The 13,229-nt window shown below is 31.6% G+C and overlaps 1 protein-coding gene across 3 annotated transcripts in view; it reads left to right on the top strand.

The window, feature by feature from the left end:
* The window catches only part of LOC107443971 (myocardin-related transcription factor A), a 267,460-nt gene that overhangs the window by 28,713 nt on the left and 225,518 nt on the right, over positions 1–13,229 (top strand). The window lies entirely within an intron of this gene.

The following is a 13,229-nucleotide window of genomic DNA, read 5'->3' as shown; positions in this document are numbered from 1 at the left end:
TTGAGTTCAAAATGACAAGGCTACGAAATTTAATATGAGTAATCGTAAACCCAAAACTGTGTCGGCTGTTTAACGACGGTTAGAAAATACGATGCGTCTTATCCACATTGTTAATTCCGCTTAATTTGCATGCTTTTTTAACATACTTTCCATGAAGTCAGTTATGTCACATCTCATTATTTCTTGAATGAAATTAACCCCTTAACGCACAGTTGAAAAAAGCAGGCCAAAGAAAATCAATTTTTTTAATGTAAAAAAACACACTTTAGAACATTGTCTTTTTTTTGTGGACAATTTTGATATACTGCGCTTTTTTTCCATGGAAAAAGGCTATATTCAGAGATGTCAACTGCTCCGGATACGTCAAAACAATTTTAAAAAAAACTGTAAGCAACTACAAAGTAAATTTTGCAAATATTTGACTATTTTTGCTTGCTTTTTAAAAGGTATAGCATGACATAAGTACTATGAAGTGGTGAATTATATAAGCTTACGAATTATTTAGAAATAGTGGTGGCTAAAAATCTACTCAATTGAATTTACTAAACCAAGAATCACAATTGATAACTACCACTTTAAAATATATATTTGCTGTCCAGAACAAGTTGGCATCTCTGTATATTTTATTCTTGAATAAATAAGTGTTATAGCTTACAATCCTATGTAAATATCAATAAAACGATTTTTTTTCCTTGGGTTTCACTTTGTTATTTTCAATTCTTGAATATATTCGAGTGTGAAAAATTATAGCAGCATAAAATACAACGACGCTCAAATTATCTCGAGTGTGCTCAGTTTGGCCTGTTTAGCGAGCTCGAATTAACTCGAGCACACAAAGTTAAGGGGTTAATAGCTTAAAATCCATCAAAAGTAAAGGAAGTAAACTTCAGTGAAAAGTAGGGATAACAAGTTTCTTCCATAGTTAACGAAAACCATAACTCATAGGAATCGACTTGATATAGTCAATTTATATATCATGATATAGTCTTAGTCATCGAATAAATTGTCAACTTTTCATCTGCTTTTTTCAGAAATTTTATAAGAAATGAAATTCTTACAACATATTTTAGGATAAATTTAATCTGAAATGAACACAGCATCTGAAAAATGAACTGAGACTATATCAACTCGATACTCCCAATATTTTATCCCGTACTTTATTTTTTCAGAACATAAAAAAGTTTTTTTTTTTTCAAATGATTTCATTAAATAAAGGAAAATTAAAAAGCAGCAATTGGGTATACTATAGCCTACGTCACAGGTCGTGTTATTCCTACTAAATTTAACTAGTAAACAGCATTTTCTGCGAACCTGATTTCCAGCAACAAGTAAACATTAAATGAAGTGTGTTGTTATAAGTCGCTATTCGGCAGGTTGGAATTGTATTAGTCTAGTTCCTTTTGAAATAATTTATTTTGTTGTTTTATCTAAGTTTATGAATTTAGTAAACATATTTAAAACTTAGATTATTAATTAAACTAANAATGGAAAATATAACTCCAAAATCCCATCACGTACCATTACGCATTTCATTAACTAGTGTTAAACTCCGTCATAATACAAATAATGAGTCAGGAGTATGACGGGGCCCGGCAGCTGATGAAACTTTTTATGAAGTTCGAATTTCAGCTTGTTTTGCAGATATACGAAAGAAAAAAGCTTTTTTAAATTATTATTTACTAAAATTATTACATTAAAGTACGATTAAGTGTCAACGTAATCAAAAACATCCTGTATGAAATTATAGATCTTAAGTAGTAACAAAAACTATCAAGCATACAAATTTATATAAAAAATTAAAAAACACAATGTACTAAACAAATAAATAATGTAAAAAACGCATTATACTAAACAAAATAAAAAATAAGAGCTATCAAACATACAAAATGAAACAAATTAGAATTTTCCGTTTTTACTAAAATTGTTATGTTTCTGCCAACCTAAGTCAGCCCCTACACTGATGAGGCGAGCTGTAAGTATGAGACATCAGAATGATAGATTCCCATGCGCACATCCCCGCTGCGCAAAAATATTGGAATTCGTCAACTGTATGCCTCTTTCTTACCGCTTGCTTCTTCAGTGTGTGACCTGCCTAACACTTCAGGAAGTGTTTTATAGGTGGTTAGCACTTGTGACTTGAATCAATAGATTCAAATTAGGAAGTTGGCTGAGGAATGGAAGGGGGGGGGGAAACATAACTTTTTTTTCTTCTATTTTTCGACTTTTACCCTAAAATGAAAAAAAAAAAAACTTTTTTAAGATTTTGAAGGAAGATTGCGCAACATTGCGCTTGAAAATACCGAATAAATGTTCAGAAAATTATAAAAAGTAATTTTACTTTCATAATTGTTTTATGGTTCGATCCTCGTGATGGCTGGTCGATACGAATTCCGCATCTGGCTTGCACCACAGTGCTGACGTGAAATATCCTCAGTGGTAGACGGATAATGGGTTAGAGTCCCCTTGCCGTCAGGCTAGCCGTGGGAGGTTCTCGCGATCTTCCTTTCCATGTAACACAGATGCGTGTTTGTTCTATCAGAAAACCCTCCACGAAGGCTAATTTCTTCCAATACTTGATCCAGGAGTTCCCTTGTCTTCTGGATTGGGTTCAAAATTACAAGGCTACGGAGTTGCCTTGTAATTCCTTTAAAATATGAATTTTTTTTAAATAAAAGTTCTTTACGTGATAGAACAAAATGGATTTCTTTTTTGAAATAAGCTCTCAAAATTAAATTAATTATCAAAAACTGATATTTATTGATGTGCGTTATTAATAAAATGAAAATAAAAACTCTTAAAGTACACTGAAAGATTTGTAACAATGCGTCATTGTATCAGTATTTTGGTTGTAAAGTCTATTTAATAAGGTGATGCAATTCTTTACTTCTTTATGTTGTGTTTTCTTACCCAATCATATTTGTTAATCATTTAAATTAATCTGGATGTGTTGTTATAATCATTTAAATTAATTAAGAAGGCACTCTATCCTCTGAGCCGTGGTGGCTCAGGGAATAAAACGTTCTCCTTCCAATGAGGTAAACCGGGTTCGAATCCTAGCGATGGCTGATCTATACGAATTCCGCACCCAACTCGCACCTACCGCAGTGCTGACGAAAATTATCCTCAGGGGTAGACTGATCATGGGTTAGATGAGTTAGTCCTTTGCCAAGAGACTAACTGTGAGAGGTTTTTGTGGTTTTCCTGTCCATGCGTTTTGAATTCGCATTGCGCATTGTTTCGAATGCGCATTATTTTGAATGCGAGTTAGTTTCATCGAAAAGTCCTCCATGAAGGCAAATTTCTCCCAATACTTGACACAGTAGTTTCCTTGTCTTCTGGATTGAGTTCAAAATTACAAGGCTACGAAATTTAATATGAGTAGTCGTATACCCAGAACTGGGTTGGCTGCTTAACGACGGTTGCAAAGTATAAAATACGAAGCGTCTTATCCACATTGTTAATTCCGCTTAATTTACATGTTTTTTGGACATACTTTCCATGAAGTCAGTTGTGTCACATCTCATTATTTATTTTTTGAATTAAATTAACTCCTTAACGTACAGATGTTTTGAAACAAACCGGCCAAGAAAAATATTTTTTTAAATGTAAAATAACACGCTTTAGAACATTGTCTTTCCTTTTGGTGGACAATTTTGATTTACTGCGCTTTTGTTCCATGGAAAAAGGCTATATTCAGAGATGCCTACTGCTACGGACACGCCAAAATAATTAAAATAACGGTAAATAACTACAAAATAAATTTTGAAAATATTTAACTATTTTTGCTTGCTTTTTAAAAGGTATAGCATGACATAAGCACTATAAAGTGGTGAATTGTATAAGCTTGATAATTATTTAGAAATAGTGGTAGATAAATATCTACTAAATTGAATTTATTAAACCAAGAATCACAATTGATAAACTACCACTTTAAAATATGTGTTTGCTGCCCGAAGCAAGTTGGCATCTCTGTATATTTTATTCTTAAATAAATAAGTTTCATAGCTTACAATCCGTTGCAAATGATATATATCAATAAAACGATTTTTTTTTCTTAGCTTTCACATTGTTATTTTCAATTCTCGATTATATTCGAGTGTGAAAAATTATAGCAGCCTAAAATACAACGCCACTCGAATTATCTCGAGTGTGCACAGTTTTTGGCCTGTTTAGCGCTCTCGAATTAACTCGAGTGCACAAGTTAAGGGGTTAACAACTTAAAATCCATCATAAGTAAAGGAAATAAACTTCAGTGAAAATTAGGGATAGCAAGCTCATAGGAATCGACTTGATATAGTCAATTTATATATCATGATATAGTTTTCGTCATCGAATAAATCGTCAATTTTTCATCTGCTTTTTTCAGAAGTTTTATACGAAATTCTTGCAACGCATTTTAGGATAAATTTAATCTAAAATGAACATAGCATCTGAAAAATTAACTGATACAATATCAACTCGATACTACCAATATATATCACTTACTTTATTTTTTCAGAACATAAAAAAGTTTTTTTTTTCCCAAATGATTTTATTAAATAAAGGAAAATTAAAAAGCAGCTATTGGAAAGAAAAAATAAATTTGAAAAGAAATTCTTAAGCAATTAAAATTACTGTTTTTTTCTTTCAATGTTTTTCATAAAAAATATAAATATCATAAAGCCTAATTTTGCAATTTTATAAAGAAATGTTAAAATATCACAATCAAATTATGTTTATGCAATTAAATTTAAAAAAAATGACACACTTTAAATCACAACATACAAATAACGAATTGAATTCACAAATACAATATAGCATTATAATTTGTTCAATCAAGTACTGTTAAGCATGAATACACATCCCAACTCTTAGATAGATTTTAAAATTCCGTATAAAACTGAAATAAATAATAAATTTTAAAAAAAATAGACGTGAAAAATTAACTTTCTATAGCTATGTTAAATTTTATTTTTTTAAATGTAAAATGTTCATCCCTCAAAATATTGTTTTTTTTTTTTCATGAAATAATATTTTTATCATTTAAAAAATTGATTGCATTTTGATAATTTTTGTGATTGCAAGAATTTACCGAAATATTAAGTACAGAAGTGCTTTAAAGCAAGCCTAAACCGGACGATATCAAGATGACAAAATTAGCTTACAGCTTGCATGGAGAGATAAACTTAAGGGATTAAAATGGAAGTTAACAAAGTAAAAATGTTTAACTGAGTAATGGGTAAAATAAAAATAGGTAGAAGGAGAGAAAGTGTGATGACAACATCACATAGCGCTTACCATATTTTGAGAAATGTGTTAAAAAAAACTTCCTATTAATCATATCAATCATTTTTTCAATTTTTGTTCCACTTTTAAAAATAAAAACTTAGTGCTTTAGTACAGAATAACAAAAGCTGAATGGCTGTTTTCTGAATTGGCTCTAATTTGGCAGTAATATTCTATATCCATCAAGCTAATCATACTATTCATGATCGCAAGATTACTATTAGTTTTCTAACAAAATCAGTCAATGAGAATTATTTATATTTTTTATCGCCAAACTTTTGAGAGCGGCAACCATCACAAAGCCTTCCAAAATATAACGCTTAAAACATTCTTTCTCACCTTCTATAATGGCCAACTCACGCGAGACGTCAACCGTCAGAATAATAAAAGCTACGAGAGAGCGAAGGGTGCCTTCGGAGGATACGTGACTCCACTCATCTGCTCTCGGCAAACAAATAGAAAATTATCTTCGTTTCGATTACAGTAATTGCCACGGAATTAATCTCAACCTTCCTATCGATTCAACATTGATACTTATTCATTTGAATTTGTTCCATTCGGTTTTGGAAATGAAAAAGTGATTCTGTAGATTTAGTCGGCTACTTTATTTATTTATTTTAAATTTTGATTTTTTTTTAAAGTTCGATATGAGTAATCTTAAATAAAAATAATGTGAATTCATGTAATCTTTTTAAATGTGATTATTTAAAGAATAATAAGTTATAGCTTAAGTATAAAAATCAGTCATTCTACAAATTACAACGTGCAAATTCAATAGGAGATCCGTTAAAGAGCGGAATCAAGAGTTTTTCGCATTGTATTTAGGTAATGTGCGCTTTAACTGTCTCCGTATCGCTAAAGCTAAGCAGTTTTGTTTCTCACATTCGAATGACCGATTTGTTAATTATTTTGATTCGACTTCGTCGATAGTGAAAAATAAATAAATGACAAAATGTAATAGAATGAAATTATTTTCGGTAAGTGTTATTGTTAAAATAAAAAGGTTTTCTTTCTTTTTTTAATACCGTCTTGTAAATGAGAAGAGATTTATAGAAAATAACGAACCCTATTATTTATCTCGAAACTATTGTTTTAAAAGTTATTGGAATTTATAAAACTATTATATCTATAAGACTGCTAAATATTTTGTGAGGTTTGGTTATCATCTTCAACTAGAATTAAATTACTGACAAAAATAAATCTTGACAGAGTGACATATTCGAATATGAACGGGCTATTTATCTTTCATTTAATAACCGTCGTTGAACAGCCGACCCAATTTTTTGGGTTTACGACTATTAATCTTCAACTCCGTAGCCTTGTCATTTTGAACCCGATCCAGAAGACAGGGGAACTCCAGGATCAAGTAGTGGGAGAAATTTGCCTTCGTGGAGGAATTTTCGATGGCAATAACTCGATACAGAGGAAAACCACGAAAACCTCCAATGGTTAGTCTGACGGTAAGGGGACTCTAACTGATGATCCGTCTACCACTGAGGATGTTTTACGTCAGCACTGTGGTCGTTGCAAGCCGGATGCGAAATTCGTATCTACCAGCCATCGCCGGAATTCGAACCCGATTCACCTTATTCACGACGCTCTATCCCCTGAGCCAACCCGTCTCGTCGACGGGCTATTGGCCATATATATTGTACCCTGATATTCAATTCCATATATTTTAAGTACAATATTTTGCGTAGGTCTTTAAATGTATATTATTCCGCACTATGGGTTATTTTCAAATGAAAGGTATTTTCGGAACTGAAATCATTATAAAAATAAAATGGATCATTGTCGGTGATTAACATTGATTCTTGTACACGTTTTGCACTGGTTGCAATAATTAGCACCAAGATGGAATTTAAATTTAGACCTTTACTTATTTAAACAGCACTACAGACCGCTTTATATGCCTTGCCAAACAATATTGTTCCAGACTTTTCTATTTGTGGCTTTCGATTTTAACCTTCAAGGGGGTTAGATTTTTATGGTATAGCCTAACTACCTCTTTTTCAGTCTCCCTCCTCGTCTCGAGTTTAAAGGTTTCTAATTTAAAAAATTTGGAGTAAATTAACAATGATTATTCCCACATACTGAATCATGAAAGCAATGGTAGTATCATCTACAGAATTTTTTTTTTAAAAAAATGATTATCTTTGGCAACAAAAAACCGGACACTTCTCTTCGGCAGCACAAATTAATTAGTATTTTCTACAACAATTAATTTACATTGGTTATGTTTAAATGCGTGAAAGTTATTTTACACATTGTAAAAAGTAAAATATAAAAAAGGAATTTGACTATGTCATTTTTAACTACCTATTTTCTTGGATTCTTCCTCTTATAAAAAATGAAAAGTGTGTGAAACTCTTATAATATTTTACATGATATCTCTTAATCGTATGTATTTCTTGAAATCACAAGCATCCAAGCCAATAGGCTATTAAATTCCATAATGAAAAATGTCCTTTTGTGGGTCATCAAAAAATGCTTCGAATTTGAAATTCACCCATTTGCTAATGAAAAAAAAAAACGTTAAAAAACCACAACTGAAAGTACAGAAATGAACATACTATAGTTTCGGTTCTATAAACAGGAACTCGGTGTCCAAACACCAAAGCTGTGTTAGACGGCCAATGCCCATTTCTGTACTTTCATTTGTGCTTTCTTAACGTTTTTTTTCTTTGGTCTTCATAGCACAAAGTATAGCCAATCCTTCTCACACATTGTGCCAATTCAAATTGTGCCAATATTGATCCCCTACTCACAATTCAAATATTGGCTATGTGCAAAAGTGATACGCGTTTGTAATACAAAAGCATATAGAGATTCCCCTCTCAGTTCCTATTTATTCCCTCGGTCTGCGTTTCGCTATAATTCTTCTCTATTTCCAAGGATGACAAGTTTCTTCCACAGTGGCAAAGACGGCGGGGGAAGAAAAGAAACACGAAAGAAAGAAGAAAGAAATAAAGAACAGTGGGAAACCTTCATGTAAAAAATAAGTTTTTTCTAACCAAAAAAATTGAGGAAACATTTGTTTTCAAAAAGAAGCATCTGCCGTCATCCTAACTATGGGAGGGTTTCGTGGTTTTCTTCGCCATGTAACGCAAATGTGGGTTAGTTCCATCAAAAAGTCCTCCACGAAGGCAAATATCTCCCAATACTTAATCAAGGAGTTCCCTTCTCTTCGGGATTGGGTTCAAAATTACAAGGCTACAGAGTTGAACGTTAGTAGTCGTAAACTTAAAAATTTGGTCGGTGGTTCAACAATGGTTATAAAATTTTTTTAAAAAAGCACCTAATTATAACAATTTTCTAAACATTTTATAATTGAAATCGAGTTTAAATACTAGTGATAATTTCCCAAGCCATATTATATGACATCCATAAATAAGAAAAAAGCTAAAAAGCACAAATTGAACAAAAAAATGAAATTAATTTCTTAAGTATTTAAAATAACAATATTTCTTCAGTTTTCTTTTCTTTCTATTGAAAGGAGTTATAGTAAAGCCTAATCTTATATCAATTATTAATATAGCATAATCAAATTTTATTACTTAATAAACAGATTATATATTAAACACACATTAGTACAAATATCTTAAATATTAAAGTTTATACATTGAATTTAGAATTAAAAGCAGCATACTAATTTTTTCAATAACATTCTTTGTTCAAACTGAGTTCAAGATAAAATGTTACATAAATTTTAAATTTTGTAATAAACTAAAATTAATAATATGAATATAGTTTTTTTTAAAAATAGTTCCTGTAAAAAAAAAAAAAAACTTTCTAGTACTGTATTAAATTTTATTTTTTTACATTTAAGCTATTCTTATAACAATTATTTCTAAACAATTATATTGATCATGTTTACTTTCTTCCATTTCGTCCAGGTTTTGCCGACTTTTTTTCCGATTTCTTTCAGTGTTCTGGAAGAAATAGGTTTCTTCGGGATTAAATCGTTCCTGCAACATATTTCTAATCTCGGAGAGGTAAATCGTGATGATTTAAACATAATTGTGTTTTCCAATATTTTGCGCAGGCATTTTTTCTTGAAATTGTAAACGTGTAATTAAGGACATTGATCAAATGAGGCGTACTTTTCCTCTGAATATAAAAGCAACTTTTCACAGACTCTATATTTAAATTCGATATTATTCGTCAATTCACATTTATTTTATTGAAAGAATGAATGTAATACCTGATAATTTAATTTCAATAGCTCAATAAAATCCTAAACATGCGTAAAGAAACGAACGACTTTTATTAATTTTTTTTCTTCCTTTCTTCAAAAGATTTTTTTCTTCTCTCTTTTGTAGTTACATGAAACCTCACCCAGTTTTCTAGTGTCGGATAATGGAATGATAAAAAATAAAAAAAAACTTATTAGAGGGAGCAGATGAATTTTGGAATAGTCAATAGGTTATTGCGTGATTCTTGGAACAAACCAAATAAAAGAACCCATTACATTTCCGACATATACGTTTGAAAAGCTGTCTTCTCGATTCAGGTAGACGAAAGGAGAGTTGAGTTGCCCGGGAGAAAAGAGAAAAAAAATCGTTTGGTATTTACAATAAGTGCACGGCGGCGGATTTTGCTTAATTCTTCTTGTAAGAACTGAAACCTGAGGGTGAATAATAAACAACAGAATTAAAAAAAAGGGTTAAGATACGAGTAGACAACCTCGTTCCGATGTCCACCGTCTATGTTTTTGAAGCTCAATAAAAGTAGCATGGGCGCCGCAGAAAAAGAAAGGCTTCAATCATGGGGCGTTACTACGACGTGTTGGCCCGGTCAGCCTAACCCACTGCCTTGGCCTACAAGAAAGGTATTGGTGACCGCAGCGGCACCCTGAAAAATGATTGCTAAAGCTCTGCATGTAAATTATTTTTCTCGCACTTGTTAATTATGCCTTTATTGATGATGCAAATTATGAAAAGAAATTAGAATTGTAATTAGATATTACATTTTTTTAAAGAATGTAAATAAATTTTCTACTTTCAATCGTTCGATTTTAAACTGGGAGTTCAACATTTACTAAAGTTTAAGAATTTTCATTTCGAGCATTTTCTCTTTCTCTCTACCTCCTTTATTTAACATTTGTAAACTTATACTTCATTCGTTTTTATTTTATATTAGACTTGCACCTTTAAGTTAATTTCTACTATGCAAGCTATAAGATAATCTGCAGTAAGTTCTAAGCTCTTCGAGAAATTTTCAAAGCAAACAAAAAATAAAATTTCCGTTAGGAAACAGTTCTAGTGACGACTTTTCTGGATAATTCTAAACACGTTGTCTATCTGTAAATAGAGATTAATATAAATAGGATCATATAAATAAAAATAGGGGGAATAAATAGGGTAAGAGAAGAGAATTGAGTTTACAATATTTTGATGACATAACAGGTCAGATTTAGTTATTTTGCCTTAGATTTTGATTATATGAATACGATTTGATTAGAAAATGTTTTGTACAATTATGGTTTTCATTCAAAGTTGATGACAATCGTAATTAATCAATATTTTTCAATTTATTGGATTAAGTGCCGTTACTAGAAAGGGCAATTATTAACTATAAATGAAATTTTGCTGAAATCATGTCTTAGTTTTGTTTGAGAATCTTTTTATCAGCAAATCACAATCATTTGTATATAGCGGTTGCTCTCTCTATTGAGAAATAAAAGAATAAAGCAATCAAAAATATCTATAAATTACTGATCATGAGTTACGACACTTGTTTCTTGGATTTGTCATTCAATCTTTATCTCAAGTTTCAATCATTTTTTCTGTTTTTTACAATTTTATTTTAGTTTTTTTTTTTACAATAAATTATGTGTAAAAAAATTTAAAAATAAAAAAAGTTGCGGGAGTGAACTATTTTGAACACGTTCATAGGTTCCAAACTTTCACTCGATTTTACGAACTGCAAAAGTCGAAAAATAGACTTTACCTTAGCATGCTAGGTTTCCAAATAGCGTTTATTTTATTTTACTTGTTGAAAAAGAGAAAAATACTTATTGGTTTTAAAAATGACTCAATTTTTTTAGGTAGTGAAGCTAATTAAATAATATTTTTAATTCGAGTACTAAAATTGATTCTATTTAAGCGAAATGCTTACTTAATTTCAAATAGACATTATTAAATCTATTTGCATTATCGTCTCAATCTCTACAAATGTTTATAAAGTTTGCAATCTAAAAATGCTAATTTTATTCCCAATGATTTGCAACTAAATAACCTCATCATGCAATAAAAACTTACTCTTTTATGTTCAATCAATGCTTTGAGGGTTGTTTATTACTTCTCGTAAGATAATAATACGGAAATAATTCGCAAAAGATGAAAAGTGCTGAGGAAATTAATAGCTAATCGAAACTTTGTTAAAATGATTAATTGTAATTGTAGGCATCGGAAGCAAATAAATGAGTCTCCCATTGCTTGCTAAGGGTGGGGATGAACATTTTGTTCGATGTTCAATTAACGGAACTCCATAAAAAAAAAAAGGAGAACACTTTTCGAATGCTTTAGGGTAGTAAAGAATGATTAAAGGTTTTCTCTGTGTGCATTGATAGAGTGGTAAATGGTGAGCTAATTGGAGTTTAATATTTCGTTTTTCTTCAAACATGCCACCTGTACCTGGACTAATTTGATTGAATGCGCGATCTTGAACGAGCAAACGATTAGTGCAAAGTACGGGAAAGGTGAATGCGCTAACTGTTCCATATTATTTTGCTTTTCCATCCATTGAAATGCTCTTGAATCTCTAGGAGTTAGCAGTCTCTGTTATCGCTCAAGTGTAGATATCAGTTATTCTACAGATTACCTAATTTATGTGAAGATTAACCAGGATGATCCATTCAAGTGCCAAAAATTGCTTCATTTCTCGAATTAGATAATTCGCTAGCTACTTAAATAATCTGCGCAGTGCCTACTTAGCACTCGTTAAAGTGAAAATAGATCGTCGAACAATAGCAATGTTCCTGTATGCTTAAATTTATTTTTCTCTTCTAAAAAAATCATGCGACTACAATAAAACAATTAGCACATTAGTGGATAGAATCAATCTTCAATCAATGCAAAGACGCAAAGGGTTTAAAATATTACTACAATTAAGGAAGTTATGGGCCCATATCCAAGAGGTCGTGGGTTCGATCCTCGCCGGCCGAAGACTCCCCGTGTAGTAAATGGTGACTGATGCACGTTAAATCTGTCGAGTCTCAAAGTCCTCCATGTTCCCACAACAAATCAATACCTCTGGGGGTACTGATCCAGGAGTTTCCTTGTCTTCTGGATTGGTTCAAAATTACAAGGCTACGGAGTTGAACGTAAGTAGTCGTAAACCCATGAAATTGAGTCGGCTGTTCAACAACGGTTATAAAATAAAATAAAATTAAGGAAGTTAATATAATGCCATTTATTTATTTTTCAATAATTTATCAATAAATACAACCAAATAATCAACACATTAACAATTGACATCACAACTAAGATCTTACTTTAAAAGGTATTAATCAAGTCAGTTTTGACTTATGCTTCAGAGACATGGACTTTAACAAAAAGGGAAGAAAAGTTATTAGCAACCTTCGAAAGGAAGGTCCTACGAACCACCTTTGGCCCTATACTCGATAACGACAACTGGTGGAAAAGATATAATTTTGAAATATATAGGATCTTTGATGGCGATGATATCATTAAATCTATTAAATTAAGTAGAATGAGATGGGCCGGGCATGTAGTGAGAATGAGCCCAGAACGAACAGCATTGAGAGTCTCTAATGCAACCCCCTCCAATAAAAGGCCAAGAGGAAGGCCCAAAAAGAGATGGAAGGACTGTGTAGATGAGGATTTTGCCATCCTAAAAGTAAAGAACTGGAAAACAATTGCTGGGAGAAGGGCAGAATGGGAAAAGCTTCTGTGGAAGGCCCAGGCCCACAAAGGGCTGTCGTGCCAATGCTGATGATG

The sequence above is a fragment of the Parasteatoda tepidariorum genome, chromosome 1 (genome assembly GCF_043381705.1).
Source record: "Parasteatoda tepidariorum isolate YZ-2023 chromosome 1, CAS_Ptep_4.0, whole genome shotgun sequence".
In the NCBI taxonomy this organism is placed as follows: domain Eukaryota; kingdom Metazoa; phylum Arthropoda; class Arachnida; order Araneae; family Theridiidae; genus Parasteatoda; species Parasteatoda tepidariorum.
The sequence above is the reverse complement of the archived record's forward strand: the minus strand, read 5'-3'. Positions and strand labels throughout refer to the sequence as shown.